At 49.8% G+C, this 15977-nt stretch overlaps 1 long non-coding RNA gene across 1 annotated transcript in view; it reads left to right on the forward strand.

Annotated features, from left to right (window-relative positions):
- The window catches only part of LOC124093541 (uncharacterized), a 61344-nt gene extending 49727 nt beyond the window's left edge, over positions 1 to 11617 (forward strand). Inside the window, exons 3-4 of the long non-coding RNA XR_009226929.1 lie at positions 10527 to 10710; positions 11480 to 11617. This is a non-coding gene — a long non-coding RNA (uncharacterized LOC124093541). The remainder of the gene's footprint in view (positions 1 to 10526; positions 10711 to 11479) is intronic.
- The last annotated feature ends 4360 nt before the right edge of the window (positions 11618 to 15977 follow it).

Here is a 15977-nt window from a genome sequence, read left to right on the forward strand (position 1 = left end):
CACGTCACCTCTTTTCCCAAAGGGCCCCATATTTGTTCATTCGGTGCATATGAGTTGAGGGCCTACTACGTGCCCTGCACTCTGGCTGTAACGTTCAAGACAGCAGAAGCAACGGAGAAGGCCGTCCATGGAGAACTGCACCCATCTCAAATACAAAACCAGGCATAGGGACAATCTGGGGCGGGTGGGCCCCCAGGAGCCCCCATGAGGCACGTCAGCTGATGGGACAGTGGCAGATGAGCCAGTCCTTGATAGACAGAAGGAGTTGCCCGGGCCGGGGTGGTGGAGCCCCTGGTGGGGAGAGAACATTCTAGATCAAGGGCGAAACTCCACGCAGGCTCCTTGGAACGGGAGAGCATGAAGCTTCTAAGAAGCTGTCCCTGCTAGTGTGGCTCATGGGGAAGCCCAGCCTGCACGCTCTGCCTGGGGCCGTGACCAGGAACCCTGTTTTCAGTCCTTGTCTCTGGTTCCAAGATGACCTTCCTCTGCAGAGGCCGAAGGGGCTGCTGGGCCGTCAGCCAGAAATTCAAACCGAAGTCCTGTGGGGCACAAGTTTGGAGAAGCCTCTCAATCTTCCTCTTTCTTCTGGCTCTGGAAGTTTCTAGGAGGTTCATTGCTGATCCTTTTCCTGGGAGGTTTGGAAGAGGGCCGAGGGCCTGGGCTTTTACTGGTCCCACCTGGAGACCCGTGTTTGGAATCAAGCTCTTGTTTAAAGATGACTGTGTCTTCAGGACCCTCCTCCCCACCTCCCTGGTTTCCTGCAGGAGACAGGCACCTTAGTGAAAGGTGATTTATTTGGCTGTTCAGCCCCTTCCTCCTGTGTTGGGTTTCCCGCTGAGACCTCCAGCCAGAGTCTGAGGCTCCTTTCTTAAAGAGTCCTCCTCCGCCCTTGGTGGCTCTATCCTGCTTTCCTGCTGTGAGATGGGAACCCCTGCGGCAGCTTCCCCCTGGGGTCTTCCCCTCCTCTCACTGTGAGATACGGGGCCCTCCAGAGCATGGCTTGCTGGGACTCAGGGGGACCCAGCCCTGACTGTGCCCAGATCCTCGGTGCTGGACACCGGGCAGCAGAGGCCCCGGGAAAGGGTGAGGCCTAGACAGTTAAGCTGAGCTTCTGGGGGATCCGTGCCCCTCAGCTGTCTTGGTGGCAAACAGGCCTCAGCCCTCACTGAGGTGGGGGCCAGGACCAAGGACCCAGGAGTGGTTCTGCTCTGACCCTACTGTCCTCATTGCCACCATCACTCACTCTGTGCCTGTTGCCTGGAACACCCCTCTCTCCCGCTTTTGGCACAGCTACACCTAGAAAGGGTGCAAAATGTTGGGTGACCTGGAGGCAGGGCTGAGCTTGGTGTGTCCTGGGGTGGGGGCTGCAGATAGCCACCCCTGGGTGAGGTGGTGACCAATGGACAGGTTCGAGCCACAGTGACAGGGTCTAGTTCTGAATGGATGCTCACTGCAGTGAGGGCCATCACTCCTTCCTGTCATGCTCAACATGCTGGGCAAGGGTTCTGCGTTGGCTGCATTTCATAGATGCCAAAACAGAATCACAGAGAGCTCAGGGTCCCACCGTGACTGAGGGGCTGAGCTGGGATTCCATCCCGGTTGCTAGCACCCAGGCTCTCTGTGCTTTCCAGAATGGGGTGAGGAGCACCATGAACTTCACCTTCCTGAGCCTCAGTTTTTGCAAAATGGGTAGGATAGACATCATGCTAGCCTTCTTTCACGGAAAACACTGTTGGCAGAACCCAGTGAAATAAGTTGCAAAATGTGTGTATAATAAACAAATCATTAAAAAACCCAGCTCTGATTTATTAAACACCCAGGGGAAGAGAATCCCTGCTCATTGGGTTTTGTTTAATGCCAGTGACTCGGATGCTATTGTTATCTCGAAGAGGCAATGATCCAAAATTTGAAATGAATTCCTACAAAGGATCTCATTGGATTCTTTTTTTTTTTTTTTCACTAAGGCTTCCCAAATTCTCTGTTCTCAGATTTCTCATCTCTAATAGACATGATATCTGCTTCCTAAAGAGGTTGTGAGGATGCCCCGCGGACACCTGGGTCCCCTCCTAGGAAGCAATCAGTTACCTAGTTCTTACCTGTTCTTCCAGATACTGTATGCAAATAATTACATGCAAATAACTTACCTAGTATCAGATATTTGCCATGCAAATGCTGTCAGATGATATTCTTGCTCTTTTCACATAAATATGTCACTTAGAGATGATTTCATCCTGATACATGTCAGACCACTTTGTCCTTATTGAATTGCTCCATGGTATTCTATTGTGTGGCTATTTCAAGATTTTTAAATAAAATCTTCTTATTAACCAGTACTGCAGGGAATTCATTGTATGCATGTCTCCTGGCACATAGGTGAGGACCTTGTTTGGGTAAATACTCTGAAGAGGACTTGGTGGGTCAGGTTATACATATATTTAAATTTTTGATTGACATTGACAAATTGCACATCAAAGAGATGGAGCCAGTTTATATCTTCCACCAGTAGGTGCGTGAGAGTGCTTCTTTGTCGACAAGCCCGCCAACGTAGTGTTTCTCTTGCCTAAGAGATAGAAGAATATTCCTACTCCCAGTTTCTGTAATAGCAGCTAGAAACAAACTAAATGCCTGTTGGTGAGAAAGTAAATTTAAAAAGTGTTGTATTTGTAAATAAGGAGACATAATGTGTTGGTCAAAAAATGGAGGTGGGAAATAATATATGGTGGCCTTCCATGAAGCTGGTACGGTTGGCATGAATCCTGCCAGTAGCCCTCCTGGGTACATCTTTGGTACCCACCAACTGGAGCCCCCAGTACCATCTCCATCACAGACGGGAAGTACCAGGGATCAACACTCTTGCTGAGCAATCCTGCACCTTGGACTGACACCCTGGCTCCCTCACTGCTTGGGGAGGTCACTCTGAGGCTGTTGCTTCCACATCCTGGGCTTTTATTGGTTGTCTCTCCTTCTTCGTCTCATTTCTTCACTTCCTCAGAAAATTATCTGTGGGAGAATCCTTGTTTCAAGTCAGTGGTTGGAACAATCCAAATAAAATTGATTGGCAATGTCATATTAGTTTTTTTTTTTTTAAAAAATGGTCCCAAGAAATTGCATGCAACCTGACATCCCTATTTATTAAATTAAAAAACTAAAATGAATAACTATTTTTAGGAATATGTCTTAGATGTGAAAAGACCCTAGGGAACATGCAAGCAAGGTGTTGATGATCATGAGATCCGGGGTGATGGTTTCTCGAGGGGCCCATGGGCTGGATGTGAGGCGCTGTAGAGCCTCAGTTTTTGTGGGGGTGGTGTTGAGTTCCCGTAGCTAATGACATTATTTTAAAAATGACTAATAGAAGCATGATTCAAAGATAAGAGTGTGTCAGACCATACTGTATCCAATTCTATGCAAATAATCAATGCAAAGAATCCAAGTTATCAGGGAACGGTACTTACATTTCCTGAGTTCTGTGACATAGGCTGAGGAAAGAGGATTTTCAGGAAAGCGGTTTACATTGCGTTGACTTGAGCAGGAATTTAATGCACCCTTCCTTTCTCTTCCCTAAAGGACATAATGCAGACTCCCATGAATAGGGAATAAGATACGTGAATGACTGCCACTCTTTAGGGCCCGCATGAAGCTGCCACTCAATCAAATTAGATTGACCCATTAATAAGCAAAGATGTTCTTGATTCACTATTAAAGAAAAAGGTTGAAGGACATGTTTTACTTGATCATATTTTTGAAGAATTTTTTATATAAAATATCATTTATTATATATGCCCTATATAATTACATATATAAATTATCTATGCATATATTATAGGACATATAATAAAATGTAACCACACTTTATCGATTCATGAATCTATGTGATTGTATACTTCACTGCCTAGAAAAAGATTTGAAAATAACTTACTTGGGGTTGTTAACAGTGCCTTTTCTACGGAATTAAGTTATGAAAAATTTCTAAGTTAAGCCTATCTATGAAGATGAAATATTTTTAGTCAGAAAAACAGATGAAAATGAAGTGTCAAAAATAACATGTTACTTAAGTGTATACAATGACAGGGAGTTCTTTTACCTGTATTGTTACTGTGTGGCTTGTAATCATTATTTACTTGTGCGGTTACCTTATTGCTACGGATGTTGTTGTTGTTGTTGTTATCATTACTAATTATTCTACTTGTGTGGTTACCTGGTTGCTATGGTGATGGTGGTGGTGGTTATTATTATTTACTTACTTGTGTGGTTACCGGGCTGCGCTCTGCCCCATGCACCCTCTGCCGTTCTTGCTCAGTCCCTACGGGATAAATCCTCAGTGTCTTTTGAATCCAGCTGCTTCCCTCTTCCAGCCTCTGCGTTTTATCACCATGACTCTTCTTCCCCATCTTAAAAGCTCTTTGAAGAGCGTCTTTTCTCCTCTGAGCTTGCTGCTTCTTGCCTCTCGCCTGGCCAACTCCGGGTCCTGTGGTCTACAGTTGCTCTTGTTATTACTATTATGTTTTTAAGACCGGTTGCTATGAAATTCCATGTTCCTCTGTGACATAGATAAATGGGAGCTGCCTGGCTGGGCCCATCTATAGCACGATGACAGGGTTCTGGGAGATTCTGCAGGGGGAGAAATCTTCTGCCTCTGACATTTGAAAACCCAGGAACGTAGACATTTTTACAAAATAAAAAGCAATGACAGAAGGAAATGAAAACAGTCTTGTTTTGCGCCAATGGCTTCTTCTCTCCTGCCTCATCTCGGCTGAGTGGTTTTTCTTATTTTTTTTCCCTTCCTATGTTCCTTGGAAAACTGTTCTCCTTCTGACTCAGTTTGGGGACAAGGGATTTTTCAATAACTGAAATGCTGAGAAGATTCAGGATAGACCATATTTCATCTGTATTTTGAAGGCACCACGGGAACCTTGCTGCTGTGGAGCAGGAGTTTTGGGGCATCTTATCCAGAGCCTGGGGCCCTTTGGTGCTGAGAAAATGCTGATTTATACATAGAATGTGCTCTTGGAACCCCTGATCACAGCAGGCTAGGTATGCAAATTTCTCTTCCCGTCTCCAGAGTTCTTTGTCCAATCTAGACCATACAAATGGTTTCTGAAAAGCTTTTTTCTTTATTAACTTATCCTCTTTTCTTTTTTGTGTGTTTGTGTCTAGGAACAAAAAGACCATTTTTTTCTGCTTGCAGAAATGTGTGTCTTTCCTCTCCGGCTGTCGTATTTCTTTGATCACATCTTCCATCTGGGGAATTACCATAGCAGGGTTGGTTATAAGCAGCTACACATTTTCGGTCCGGTTCACATATAATTCTTTGCATTGGACACTCACAGCACCACCTGTGTCATGGTCTCGCCAAAAATAAATAAATACATAAATCGACCCAGATTGTATGAAGTCTTTTTCTCCAACTGCAATTTGCAGGAAACACAGAGGACGGAGGAACAGGTGAAAGCAGCACCATGAGGAAGCATCTGTCCATCCTGGACTGTGGGTGTTCTATAGGACAAGGTCCCTGGGGCAGGTGGAACGGTGCTCTCCAGAATGTCCAAGCCCTAATCCTGGAATCTGCACAGAAGTTGGCTCTCATGGCAGGAGACACTGCAGTTGCAAAGAAGTAAGGTTGCCAATCAGCTGACCTTGAGATGGGGAGACTTTTCTGGGATTGTCTGGATGGCTCTGATGTTGTCACAAGGCTCCTTATAAGCAAATGAGGGAGGCCGGGTGAGGAAGGCGTGTTGCCCATTGCTGGCTTTGGAGATAGACGGGGGCCTGAGCCAACTGGTCTCTAGAAGCTAGAAAACACAAGAAAACCAAACCTTCCCTAGAGCCCGAAGATAGGAACACAGCCCTGCCCTGATTTAAGCCCAGAGAGACCCGTGTCTGATGTCAGCTCTCCAGAGCTAGAAGATGACCAGTTGGTGTTATTTTAAGGCACTAAATTTGTGGTCATTTATTACAGCAGAAATAGGCAATGAAAACATGCCCTGCTTCTTTAATTAAGGGAAATACACATTCCAAATGGAGGTGGCAGCTGATTCTCCTGGTGCCTCTCTGTGCCGTCCCCCGGGAGGTCTGTGGCATACAGCTTCTGCACACACCCATAGTGTCCCGTCCTGGGTCTGTCTGCCTGAGCGTCCCTGTGTCAGCTGAAGGTCCTCAGACTTATGCCCCTTGCTGTGTTAGGTCTTTGGGTCACAGTGATGAAAAGCCAACTAACGCAGCGCCAACAACAACAATAAACTAGAACAATTATAACACTATATATAACAAAAGTTATGTGAATGTGCTCTTGCTCTCTCTCAAAATGTTTTATTGTACTCCACTTGTCCTTCTTCATCTTGTGATGATGTGAGATGATGCAGGGTTTGTGTGATGAGATGAAGGGAGAATGATAGAGGTAGGGTGCTGTAGCATTAGGCTATACATAAGGATTGCTTGAATAAAAGCAGTGAGATACTGTCAATCTGGTAACCTAGATGGCTACTAAGTAACTAACGGGTGGGTAGTGTATACAGCATGGATACGCTGGACAAAACATGATGGAATGATACTTAATCATTGTCCTCAGAATAAAGTATAATTTAAAATTTATAGATTTTTTTTATATCTGGAATTTTTATTGACTGTTTTCAGAGGGTGATTAGCTGTGGGTAACAGAGACCATGGGAAGCCAAACCATGGATAAGAAAGAACAAATGTAGATGAAAGACAAGTAGCTGTGAGATGAGAGTTGTTGAAGCTAGGAGATGAACAGGAAGGATTCATTACACTACTTTTTGTACTTTTATGTGTGTTGAAAACTCACAACCCCGGATGGTCTCGGATGGCCAGATCTGTACGGGGCTTGGGCAAAGTGGGAGACCAAGGTGTAGGGTGGGGTAAGTAATCGAGAAGGAGGTAAATCCAGGCAAGGGGAGCTCCATCAGCAATGGCGCAGAGGGGGAAATGTGCAGGAAGAACAAGGCTGAGGTTCTGAAGGTGTGTCAATCAGGGCTCTGCAGGAAGCCAGACCCAACAGCATGGGGTGTGAGTGTATGTGTGTGTGTGTGTGTGTGTGTGGTCAGAAGTGATAGACTGACACTTATTTTAAAGAATTAGCTCATGAGATTGTGGAGCCTGGAAAGTGAAAAGTCCGTTCTCCTGTGTGGAAGCTAAACAGTCCATGCCACAGAGGCCGAGAGTGACCCAGTGGATCTTGGAGCCTGGGAACGGCGAGGAAGAGACAGACAGGGGGTGGTTACTGGGTACTGGTGCAGCCGGACAGGTGCATTCTGTCGCGCAGTAGGGTGACTGGGGTTGATATCAATTAATTGAATAATTCAACAGTCAGGTTGAATTAGAGGTTCTTGAACATTCCCAATGCACAGATGTGTCTGGGGTGACAGTTACGCTAGCTGCCCTCATCTGATCACTATACGTCCCACACATGCATTGAACTGTCACACCGTGCCCCCTAAATATGTAGGACCACTATGTGTGATCTGGAGGCAGAAGTCCCTCTTCCTTTGGGGACCTCAGTCATAATTTTAAGCTCTTCAACAGATTGGACGAGGCCCACCTAGGTTATGGGGGGCAATCAGCTTTAGTCCAGGTCTCCTGATTCAAATGTTTGTCTCATCTTAAACAAACAAACAACAACAACAACAGCAAACTTTCACCAAAGAGTTGGACCACACATCTGGCTTATATGGCCTCAACGAGTTGACATCGGTTCCACCATCCAGGGCCACAGTGGTAGTTTCAACCAAGGCGCTGGCTGTGACCGTGTTGAGACACGAATGGGATCATGCACTGCTGAGAAGGCAGAATTCATGTCCCTGGGGGTGGCTCAGTGGCAGGCCCAGCGTCTAGCCTGAGCAATGGGGTAGATGGTGGGAGCTTCACAAGAGGGTGAGATGGAGGAATCCAGGTTGGTCTCCGGCGGTGGCTCCTGTGTTCCTGACCCTGCGCTGAGCTCTTGGGATGACAGAGCCAGAGAGTGGGTGAGCTTCCTGTCCACTATCCTCAGTGTGGTGACCCTGTGGGGAGCATATGGGGACGCTGGGTGGTGGGTGCGCTGGGGGCTGGGGGAGGCATGGACGCCCCTGGTGGGCCAGGGAACAGCTGGGACAGAGTGGACCCAGCCAGAGCTCAGGGAAGCCCCCAGCAAGGGACTCTAAGCTGCCCTCCAGAGGACAGGTGGGAACTTGGGCAAGAGAAGGAGAAGCCACATCTCAAAACAGATCTCAGGGCCAGAAAGACCGCAGAGAGCCTAGAGCTGTTAGTTTGCATAGATTCGTTTCTTGTATAAATGAATAATCATTCCTTATCATTTTTCTTATATGCAAGTGGTACATTCCTACGTTGTTTGCTATAAACTTATGTGTTGAGAAAAACATACAGGACTCTCTAGTCTTTCTCAGGTTATTAATAACAGTGCCTCCTCAGAGGTTGAAACTAAGTATCATCTGGGACTCCTTAAGAGGCTGACAGGCTTCAAAATCAGATACAACCCTCAACGTGTAAAAGGATCAACCAGCAAGGACTGTGTCATATAGTGAAATAGAGATCAACTGGAAGGACAGCAAGGGTCTAGCCCTGACTCTGCCACTTACCAGCTGTGTGACCTTGAACAAGTTGCATAACTTCTCTGGGCCCTTAGCTTCGATGATACTTTGTATCAGAAAAATGTGTGTGTGTGTGTGTGTGTGTGTGTGTGTGTGTGTGTGTGTGTGAGGGGGAAAGATCATTTCTAGCTGTAGGATTTTATGATTCTATGGGTTAGGGTGATGTGTAATAGAATTCACAACACCCACAGAGAATTTCTGAAACATCAGTATTTCTGTTTTTGTTAGGCATCTGCTACATGCTGATGGTGCCAGGCTGGGGAGTTAGTGGTGAGCAAGAGACAGATCCTGCTCTCCAGGAATAACAGACCAGAGATAAGATAACCAGGTAGAACAAATGCACAATCGAGATAATTGCAAATAGACAGGATAGTGGGATAAGGTGTGTGTGTGTGTGTGTGCTTCGTGAGGGAGTCGGAGACAGCTGATGTAAGGAAGGACAAGACACAGAGCTGACACTGACTGATCAGAGGGACCTGGCCATGCAGAGAGCTGGGAGGATTCCAGACAGGAGGAATAGCAGGTGTAAAGGCCCTGGGGCAGCATTGAGTTGGTGCATGTATGAGGACATAGAAGAGGCCCAGGTGGACAGAGAAAGGTACACTCCCTCCAGGCCGTAGAGGAGGACCCTTCCCTGCCTCTTCCAGCTCTGAGTGGCTCCTGCAATCCCTGGCCTCCCCTGGTTTGTGGCTGTGTGACTCCCAGCTCTGCCCCTGGGTGAGGCCCTCTGTGCCCTCTCCTCTGCAGGTGGGAGCTGGATGGGGAGCGAGCCTTCTGGTCCCACCTGTTCTTGCTGAGGATGCTCCTGTGCTGACCCAGTGCTGGGCACTTGGGTTTAGTGAAGGGTGACATTCCAGAGTGTCTGTACTGTCTGCAGGGGGCACCTGGGCCATGGACTTGGCTTGCTAACAGGGGGTCCTTTCCCAAGCTGTCCACACCCAGGAGTGAGGGGGCTAGGAATGGGTCCTGGACCCGCAGCCCTTCACAGGCCAAGTCCTACCACAGGGCTTAGGCTGCCCCGAGTACCTGCAGGAACACTGCACCGCCCCAATGCCCACGAGGCCCTGCTGCCCGGGCGCCTCTGACCACAGCCTGTCCCTCATGTCCTGGCCACTCCCTGCTGCTGAAGCCATGAACCCAGGACTTGCAGGCTGCTTCCGCCTCTCTCTCTTTGCAGAGACTGAATCGCAAAGGTGTCATTGCAACAGACTGAATGTCTGTGTCCCCCAAGTTCATACACTGAGACCCTCACCCCCACGGAGATGGTTCCAGAAGAGGGGCCTCAGGAAGGGGATTCCTCCTACCGCGTGAGGACGAGGCAAGAGGGTCTCTCCATGAGCCCCACGGCAGACCCTCCCGCGGTCGGCAGACGCCGACTGTGCCTTGATGTTGGACCTCCAGCCTCCAGAACCGTGGGAGAGAACTCCCGCCACTGTACGCCACCCACCGGTGGATGGACTCTGCCACGGCAGTCTGAGCACTGCAAGCCAGCTCTGTCCCTCACTGGTGCCAGCATCCGGGTCCTCGCCTCTCCCCGGTTGCCTCCTCTTCCTCCGTTCTAATCCCCTTGACCACGGTGACAAACCTCACCCCCTGTGCCTTCCACACGCCTTCTGCCAGGCGCCCAGAGCCCTCCAGGTGCCCTGGGGTTCTCATTCCCAGAGCTCACCACGTGGCATCAGGATAGGTCCCGTCTGCTCTGGGAGGGAGAAGCCAGGTGTGTGTGACACATGGGGCTTGGATGCATCTCCCGGGGGCTGCAGGAGTGAAATCCCACACTCTGGTGGCTTGACACAAGTGCAGGGAGCCGGAGGCTGAAGGCAGGAGCCTTCCGTGGGTCGCAGGGCCCCCTTCCAGTGGGACTCCACACCCTTGATCATTTCTGCAAGACCCTGTTTCTGAATAAGGCCACATTCACAGGTCCCTGGGTTTAGGACTGGAATGGATCTGTTCAGAGGGACAAAATTCCACTCAGGACGGAGCGCCCTGCCATGCATTCCTGGACAGATTGGACGGACAGACGGCTGACGTGGGGACATGCATCGGCAGATTGTCGAGGAGACCGTTTCTCCTGGGGAACAGGAAAAAGAAACAGAGGAGACAGGTGAGATTAAAACACACAGGGACACTCGCCTCCCTCCCTCCCTTCGTCTGCCTGTCTGTCTGTGTGTCTGTCTCTCTGCCTTCCTGCCCAGGAGAGCTCGGGGCTGGAGGGAGGACAGGACCCTAGCAGGACCCTGGGCAGCCATTCTGCCCCTCCTTCCACCCCTTCCCCATCCCCGGGGCCACTCTGTGGTGGGGCCCCGGCACCGTTTTATTAGTTGTGATCCACTGAGGTTGATTCCCCTAATCCGCCTCGCTGGCCTATAAAGCCCAGACCTCAGGTATTGGATTTCCCTGATCAAAGGGCAGTGCGTCGGGGGCCGCCGCTCAGGAGGGCTTGGCCGGGCTCGTAAACAGGCCCAGGACACACACACACGCACCCTCCCAGAGATGGCCCGTCAGTGGCCGGGGGGATCCCCCCTTGAAACAGAACTAGCTGCTGCTTAAAAGCCGCCCCGGGATTTACGGCCGGGTATTAATCTGCCCTGCTTGAGGCCTCACCTCTGCCCTCCAGCAATCCAGGGCACAGCGCTGGTGGGGCCAGAAGCTAATTCCCTGGATTAAAGCAGAAGGAGCCCCCAGCGTTTGGAAGTGTCAGGGACAGTCTTAAGAGAGGGCCAAATGTCCCTCCCCATCCTAGCGCCTGCGAGTGGTTGGGTTTTTTAAGCAGATGCCACACAAAAGCACCCAGAGGCAAGTACCTTTCACCAAATGCAGCCGGTTTCCTGTCCAGTTCAGACCGAGTGTACTTAACTACGGTTGTCCCCCAGTGTCCACAGGGCGTGGCTTCCTGGACCCCCCAAGAGTACTAAAACCTCTGGTTTCTCAAATCGCTTATGTACAATGGCACAGGATCTGCATGGAACCTGCCCACACCCAGGACCTTAAATCATCTCCAGGTTACTTATGATAGCTAATAAAATGCGAACCCTCTGCGAATAACTGTACTGTGTTGTTCTCCTGTTTCTTCTTTTTCTTTTTGGTACCGGGGATTGAACCTGGGTGCTTAGCCACATCCCCAGCCCTATTTTGTATTTTATTTAGAGACAGGGTCTCACTGAGTTGCTTAGAGCCTGGCCATTGCTGAGGCTGGCTTTCAACTCGTGATCCTCCTGCCTCAGCCTCCTGAGCTGCTGGGATGACAGGCGTGTGCTGCCCACCTTGCTCAAGGTCACCACTGCTGGGGGCAGAAGCTGAGTCCTGATGGCAACCTTCTGTTGCTCAGTAGAAACTTCATGCACATTTGTCACACAAAGCGCAACAGTCATGGCTTTTGGGGATAACATGGTCACATTTGATCTTTTGCCTGTTGGCCGATCCCTTCCTCTTTCTGTATCTCTTCCCGGTTTAGTAAGACAGGACCGACCGAGAGCCTTTGTCACTATAAAGCACTATTATTTATTCATTTATTTAGCAAATATTTATCCAGCTGAACAAATTCCAGGGGAACCTTCTTGTCTAGGAGTCTAGGGCTTCTGTCCCCTCCCCTGGCACCTTTGGTCAACTCACGGTGTGAACCAGGCCATTTCTTCTACGTGACCTTCAGAGGTGTCACCTCTAAAGTGGGGCGTTGGGAGGGAAGGGTCCTAGGACCCTTGTAGAGGTACCACTTTGTGACTTTCTGAGTTCCCAGGGGACATTGCTCACCTCACAACCTGAGCATGGCACGGCAGGGAGACGGATGGTTCTCGGGGGGCTTGTGACTGTCTGGTGGCTGACGGCGGTGGCTGTCTTAACCTGGGTGTAGGTGCCTGGCCGTGGTTCCTGGATGCATTTGGACTTATCCAAGGTACTGATGGTGGGGGGGGGGCTTTCTGAAAATCCGTCAGGATGAGTGACAGAGGGGACTTCTGGGAAAAGACAGGAAGAGCTGAGAGCCTCCTAGGAGGTCAGGGCCATACTGACCAGGGTCCCCATGGGCTGGAAGCCTGACCTGATGCCCAAGAGGCTTTGGGAAGCACAGACCGAGTGAGTCTCCCCAAAATTCCTGTGTTGAAACCCCAACTTCCAACGTGATGGTGCTATGAGGGGGGTCCTTTGGCAGATAATCGGGTTTAGATGAGGCCATGTGACCAGAAGCCCCCATGAGGGTCTTAGTGTCCTCCTAAGAAGGAGGGGACACTGGAGCCTCCTCTCCCTGCAGCTTGAGAGCAACAGGCATCTGCAGCCAGGGGACTGAATTGATTGGCACCTTGGCCTGGGACTTCAAAGCTGTGGGATGAGAGATAAAGGTCTGCTGTGGGAGCGAGCTGTCCCCAGAGCAGCCCACGCAGGCTCAGTGACCGTGGAAAAGTGGCAGACAAGTCACCATGTCCATCCACCGGGGACTGGAGAAGCAAACGGAGACGGACCCGCAGGGTGGGGTCATTCAGTGGTGATTCCAGACGGCCAAGGGAAGGAGGCCCGGCCACACCCTCTGCGACCCGGGCCTTCTGTCGCGGCAGCGCTAAGGAGACACCAGATACCTGAGGGAAACACTCCGAAGAGAGATGATTGATTTTAGCTCACGGGACAGAGGTGTCCGTCTCTGGTCGGCTGCTGGCTCCGTGGCTTTGGGCCAGAGGCGAGGCAGAGCCATCATGGTGGGACAAAGATGCTCAGGTCATGGCCACTGGGAAGCAGACAGAAGGGGCAGGGCCAGTGGACACACTTCTCGGGGCATTCCTAAAGACCCTCTCTCCCTAACAAGCTCCCAAGTTCCCACCACCTCCCCCTAGTCCACTCAGCTGTGCACGCTTGGTGGATTAATCCATCTCTTGATCCAACCACACCCCAAATCCCACCTCCAAACGCTGCTGTCCCGGGGACCAAGCCTGCAACCCAGGAGCCTTTGGGGGCATCCCACTCTCAAACTGTAGCAATAGTTTGAAAATCAGCCGTTGCCAGGGGCCAGGCGTGGGGCGGGGAGAAGGGTGGGTGTGCAGGGCGCAGGGGAAACTGTCCTGTGTGGCCCGTGATGGAGGATGGCTGTCACTGTGCGCTTGTCAATGCCCCCAGAACTGCACAAAGCAGACAGTGAGCCCTGCTGTCCACTGGGGACCTTAGTTAATAGTCACGGAGCAGCGAAGGATTCATCAGGGGTAGCAGCAAAGGCACACTGCTGTAGGGGTCCACCTCGGGAGCTCGCTGGGTTTCTCTGTCCCAGTTCCAGAGGCCAAGTGTGGTTGAGGTCCCTGAAGAGACCTGGACCCCAGGGACTCCACACCCTCCTCCTTCCCCAGAGAGTGCTGACCACGAGCCTTCCCTTCTGACCTCCCACTGGACTCTGAATGGAGCAAGGACTAAAATACCTGCTGGGGACTCACCCACCTGGTATTTGGTGAATTACCTCATCTCTGGGACTCTCCTTCCTGTAGCTGCAAACTGGGCTGATCATGATTTTTCCTTAACTTCCTTATGAAACGTTTATTCCAGGACACCATGAGTGTATCGTTTCTTCCAAAAATATTCAAGCGCCCACCATGGCCCGAGCACTATTAGGGCTGAGGAAATGGCAGTGAGCGGGGCAGGCAGACCCTCCTCTCTCTGTGAGTGGACATGCTTTTATAAATAGGGCAGCCGTGGAAGACCTGCCTGCCAAAGTGATATTTGAGCAGAGGTGTGTGGGACCCGAAGGTGCGAGGCATGCAAATATTGAAGCAAGTGTGTCCCGGGAAGAGGGAGGTGTGAGTGCAAAGGCCCTGGGGTGGGCTGTGCTTGGCACATTCAGAGAACAGCTGGGAGGCCCGTGGGGCTGAGGTAAACAGGAAGAGAGGCAGAAGATCAGGTTACAGGAGTCCAGTCATATAGACCATGTCAGGACTCCATCCTGAGTGACGTGAGAGCTGTGGAGGGTTTTGCATAGAGCGGGAATCTGATCTGACTTACAGTTTCTCAGGTCAACTCTGGTGGCTCTTTGGAGAGAAAAACTATAGGAACAAAGGTGGGGGGAGGGGGATCAGGTAAGAGACTGCAATAGTAATATACACCGCGTCGTTGATGATGTTTTCAGGAAACTCACACGATGTTACGGTTTAGACCTGAGGTGTCCTTCAAAAGCTCATGTGTGAGACCATGCGAGAATTTTCAGAGGTGACGCGATTAGATTATGAGAGTTGTAGCCGATTAACAGGTACAGTGTGTCTGGAGGAGGTAGGTCACTGGGGGAGTGCCTTTGGGGTTTACATTTTGTCCCTGGAGAATGGAGCTCTCTCTGCCATGTCCTGGGCTGCTCTCCTCCTCCAATGTGTTCTGCCCCATCTTGGGCACAGAGCTACAGAGTTGGCTGACTGTGGACTGAGCCCCTGAAACCAGGAGCCAAAATAAACTTTGCCCCCTCTAGACTCTTCTTGTCAGGTCTTTTGATGGCTGCAGCAACAACAACCCAAAACCCAACAGAAGCGCTCTATTAGCTGTATGCATTGATTTTAAGACATATTTGGGCTCCAGAATTTTTTATTTTAAATTCAAGGACAAATAACATTTACGTTTTTTTTTTTTAAAGGGCTAGTACTGGGAACTCAATTCTTATTTCAAAATTGAGTCTCCTTTGGAGATTTTAGTAGGTTCATATTTTATGACCATGTTTTCATAGTATTATTGGGTCTGTATATACATATACACATATATGTGTATATATATTTACTATATATATCATATAGTATATACCTACACATAGAATTAACTCATTTGATTAAGATAAGTTTCATAAAACAGATCATTAGGGTTGGTGGCTACCCCAGTTGATTGGCAGCAGGAGATGTACTCGGTGATGCTTTGTGGAATATGAGACCCTGGTCGTGGCCAATCCAGTGTCCTGATTATGTAAGCTTTATGCTTTACAGTACTTAGGGATGACCCCTAACCTTAGTGATACTGAGGATGGCGTGGGAATTGAACCTTAGAACATCTGCTTCGCCCACGATGCTCCTAATGTTGTGTGGAGACCAAGGGCTTTGGCATCACCTGAGACCTGGAAAAGCAGTCTCGGGTGTCACCCAGAATCTGTATTTTAATGAGATCCCGGGGGATGCTTATGCTTCTTCCAGTGTGAGAATTGCAAGTCTGGTTTGAAGTCAACTCCTTGGTGCGGGCTGCGCATTCCATCCCTGTGCTGAACGGACCCCTCGGTGCCTGCAATGATCTTCCGCTCTTGCAATACACCATGGGTGTCCCCGCTTCTGCTGGAGCATGGGCAGGATCGGTGACTCACACTAGCAAGCTCAACAGGGCAAAGAGGAGGGGACGGCTCTCTTGTGATTGCCACGTGAGCTTGCATCTTGCTGTCTT

This window comes from Marmota monax, unplaced genomic scaffold, assembly GCF_021218885.2.
Source record: "Marmota monax isolate L192 unplaced genomic scaffold, Marmota_monax_Labrador192_F-V1.1 WCK01_AAM20220418_F8-fsc00092, whole genome shotgun sequence".
NCBI classification, from domain to species: Eukaryota; Metazoa; Chordata; class Mammalia; order Rodentia; family Sciuridae; genus Marmota; species Marmota monax.